Consider the following 4,779-nt stretch of genomic DNA (forward strand, 5'->3'; position numbering starts at 1 on the left):
TGGATTCGCGGTGGTCGTGGGACTCCGATGAGCTAATGCCGACGGCGCAGTTGATTAAACGTGGTGTTCGGTCCCCGGCGAGCACCAGCAGCGCCAAACGAAGTCCGTGGACTCCTTTCTGGGGCTCGGGCGGCGCTGATTGCCCAAGGTGACGATGGCGGCTCGGCACTGGTAGCGGCGGTGGCTTTGGCGAGCGAAATTCGCGCGAGGAGGCAGAAGGAGGAGCCGGGGAAAAGGGGGACGAGTGGAATGAGTCGACGACCGAAGCTTTTATGCACCTCAGCGTGGTCCGCGTGGTCCGGTTCTGGCGGGGGAGGTTCGCCGGAGATATCGGAGGTCGCCGCGCGAAGTCTGTTGGCGTGAGCGCGATTGATCTGACGACTTAGCCCCACCGGTCACGGACGGTCTTGCGCGCGGAGGTGGCTGACCCCAGGGGCCCGCACGTCAGCGGAAGAAGGGAAGGAGGAGGGCGCGCCCGCGACTGACTTGGGTGGCCCGCTTGTCGGCACCGTCTAACACAGCAGTGCGGGTGGAGAAATGGGCCAAGGTAAGGGTTTTCTTTAGTGGGCCGAAAGTGGGATCCGAGGCCCAGGTAAGTTTCTTCTCTTTTTCTTTTTATTTTCTGTTTCATTTCATTTTTAAATCTCCATTTTGAATTCAAACTTGTTTGTGAGCTTCATAACTGAGTTAAATACCTAAATTAAAATTTTAGTAGGAACAAAATGTATTCTTTCGTATATTTATTTTCCTCTATTTTGTATAATCTCTTCCTTCTCTCTTTTCTTAATTCTAGGTTTATTTTAGGATTTAAATCCCCATCTGGATATTTAACATATTTCTTTTTTTACATTATTATAATATTGTCACAAAAATTCACACACAAATAAAATATTCAGCATGATGTAATGATTTAGTAGCATATCTTTTTATTAATTGTTTTTGGACATGGTGTTCACATATGATGATGCATAAAGATCAAACTCACATAAAGAGAAATTGTTTCTCTATTGGTGTTATTTCTAGCAAATTACAAAGTGGGTGTTACAGGGAGCTACCCGAGGGGACGTCGTCGAGGCCAAAGGCCCGGCAGAAGGCCGAGATAGCCTCAGACATGGCCACGCGGTCGGCCTCCTTCTGCTCAGCCGCCTGGGCAAGCGCCTTGCAGTTCTTGACGGACTCGTTAAGAGCCATCTTGAACCCTGCAGACAACCGGACAATGTTCTTCAGACACGAGGTGAAGAATGGAGACAAAAACAAAGTCACAAAGCGGGCAAAACATACCTTCGGCCCGGGCACGCTGCTGTAAGGCCATAGCTTGGGCGTGCCTTTCGACTGCGTCGATAACGGAATCCTAAACACGAGCGAGAGAGACCTTGAACAGCAAGGCCGATCGAGCCGAGGGACTCCTACGCCTCCGGGATACGGATACCTCACTCGTCACCTTCCGCGAAAGGTAGCTCACGCTCGGATAGGTGATTCTGCTACCGACGAACAAGTCCTAATGCTCGAAACAAGAGGAAAGAAGCACGACTTTATACCCAAATGTTCAGGCCTCAGCAGCCACAAAGAACAAACACACATAATTAGGGTAACTATGGTATCTAGACTTAGACATCGGCAGCGCCCTCGGCAGTTTTCCCGACCTACGACAGATGTCTTAGTACTTGAAGCAATTACATTTTGCTCTCAGGCAAATACCAGTATATTCCCTTACAAACGAGACTCCAGCTCCATTCCCGCAGGAATGAACTACCTCCACACCAGAGGGGCTGCGAGATAACAAACTCCAAGTGGCTCGTCGGCGACCACTGCACCAGCAGCGACAACGACCTCCGCCTCGGGCGGCTAGACAACAGCAGCGATTGCCTCAGGGCAAACGCTACTGTGAAAAGGCCCTCTGAAAGGGAAATAGGCTTACACCTTTTCCTAAATTGATTTTGGTGGTTGAATTCTCCAACACAAATAATTAGACTAACTAGTTTGCTCTAGATTTTGAGTTCTACAGGTGCCAAAGGTTCACAACAAACCAATAAAAAGAACGACAAAGGATTCAAATAGAGAGAGCAAAAGTCAACTGAAGTGTGCCCTGGTCTGGCGCACCGGACTGTCCGGTGTGCCACCGGACAGTGTCCCGTGCACCACCGGGCAGTGTCCGGTGCACCAGGGTCTCCAACTCCGAACTGCTCACCTTCGGGAATTCTGGAGGCCGCTCCGCTATAATTCACCGGACTGTCCGGTGGCGCACCGGACTGTCCGGTGTGCCAGCGGAGCAACGGCTACTTCCGTGCCAACGGTCGCCTGCAACGGCATTCGATGCGCTACAGTGCGCGCCAGAGTCAGAGCAGGGCCTGGTGGCGCACCGGACACTGAACAGTGTCTGTCCGGTGCACCACCGGACTGTCCGGTGGCCCAGAAGACAGAAGCTCTAACGGTCGAACTCTAACGGTCGGGTGACATGGCTGGCGCACCGGACAGTGTCCGGTGGCGCACCGGACTGTCCGGTGCGCCATGTGACAGACAGCCTCCCAACGACCACTTTTGGTGGTTGGGGCTATAAATACCCCAACCACCCCACATTCATGGCATCCAAGTTTTCTGACTTCCCACACCTTACAAGAGCTATAGCATTCAATACAAGACACACCAAAGAGATCAAATTCTCTCCTAAGTTCTTAGTTCATTCCATATCAAATAGTGACTTGTGAGAGAGTGACTTGTGTTCATTTGAGCTCTTGCACTTGGATTGCTTCTTTCTCTCATTCTTTCTTGTGATCAACTCAATTGTAACCGAGGCAAGAGACACCAATTGTGTGGTGGTCCTTGCGGGGACTTTCTGTCCCGTTTGATTGAGAAGAGAAGCTCACTCGGTCTAAGTGACCGTTTGAGAGAGGGAAAGGGTTGAAAGAGACCCGGTCTTTGTGACCACCTCAACGGGGAGTAGGTTTGCAAGAACCGAACCTCGGTAAAACAAATCCTTGTGTCTCACTCTTTATTTTCTTATGATTTGTTTTTCGCCCTCTCTCTCGGACTCGTTAATATTTCTAACGCTAACCCAGCTTGTAGTTGTGCTTAAGTTTATAAATTTCAGATTAGCCCTGTTCACCCCCCTCTAGGCGACTTTCAATTGGTATCGGAGCCCGGTGCTTCATTAGAGCTTAACCGCTCGAAGTGATGTCGGGAGATCACGCCAAGAAGATGGTGATCGGCGGTGAGAAGTCCGCTACAAGCCACGGGAAGGCTCCATCAAGGGAGTCTGCCAACAAGAAGAAGGATGGATCCCCTTCACGCATTCGATCGCACAAGAGTGACGAGAAGAAGAAGAAAATAAAGAAGGTGGTCTACTACGAGACCGACTCTTCCTCGCCTTCTACATCCGGATCCGACACCGCGTCCGTCACTTCTAAGCGCCAAGAGCACAAGAAGTATAGTAAGATCCCCCTACGCTATCCTCGCATTCCTAAGCATACTCCATTACTTTCCGTCCCATTAGGCAAACCACCGACATTTGACGGTGAAGATTATTCTAGGTGGAGTGATATGATGAGATATCACCTAACCTCACTCCACAAAAGCATATGGGTTGTTGTTGAGTTTGGTGTACAGGTACCATCCGTAGGGGATGAAGATTATGATGAGGACGAGGTGGCCCAAATCGTGCACTTCAACTCCCAAGCCACCACTATACTCCTCACCTCTCTAAGTCGAAAGGAGTATAACAAGGTGCAAGGATTGAAAAGCGCCAAGGATATTTGGGACGTACTCAAGACCGCACACGAAGGAGATGAGGTGACCAAAATCACCAAGCGGGAGACGATCGAGGGGGAGCTCGGTCGGTTCCTACTCAACCAAGGCAAGGACCCTCAAGCCATGTACAACCGACTAAAGACCTTGGTCAATCAAGTGCGCAACCTCGGGAGCAAAAAATGGTATGACCATGAAATGGTCAAGGTTATTCTTAGATCACTCGTTTTTCTTAACCCTACGCAAGTTCAATTAATACGTGGTGATCCTAGATACACACTAATGTCTCCCGAGGAAGTAATAGGAAAATTTGTGAGCTTTGAGTTGATGATCAAAGGCTCAAAGAAAATCATCGAGCAAGATGGCCCCTCCACGCCCGAAGCACAACCGGTCGCATTCAAGGCGACAGAGGAGAAGAAGGAAGAGTCTACATCAAGTAGACTCCCCATTGACGCCTCCAAGCTCGACAATGAGGAGATGACGCTCATCATCAAGAGCTTCCGCCAAATCCTCAAGCAAAGGAGGGGGAAGGACTACAAATCCCGCTCCAAGAAAGTGTGCTACAAGTGTGGTAAGCCCGGTCACTTTATTGCAAAATGTCCATTATCAAGTGACAGTGACAGGGGCGACGACAAGAAGGGCAAGAGGAGAGAAAAGAAGAAGTACTACAAGAAGAAGGGCGGCGATGCCCATGTGTGCCGCGAGTGGGACTCCGACGAGAGCTCCACCGACTCCTCCTCCGACGAGGACGCCGCCAACATCGCCGTCACCAAAGGGCTCCTCTTTCCCAACGTCTTCCACAAGTGCCTCATGGCAAAAGACGGCAAAAGGAAGAAGGTAAAATCAAAATCCTCCACTAAATATGCAACCTCTAGTGATGAGGACAATTCTAGTGATGAGGAGGATAATTTACGAACCCTTTTTGCCAACCTAAACATGCAACAAAAAGAAAAATTAAATGAATTAATTAGTGCTATTCATGAGAAGGATGAACTCTTGGACACCCAAGAGGGCTTCCTAATTAAGGAAAATAAGAAG

Source organism: Zea mays, chromosome 4, assembly GCF_902167145.1.
Source record: "Zea mays cultivar B73 chromosome 4, Zm-B73-REFERENCE-NAM-5.0, whole genome shotgun sequence".
NCBI lineage: Eukaryota > Viridiplantae > Streptophyta > Magnoliopsida > Poales > Poaceae > Zea > Zea mays.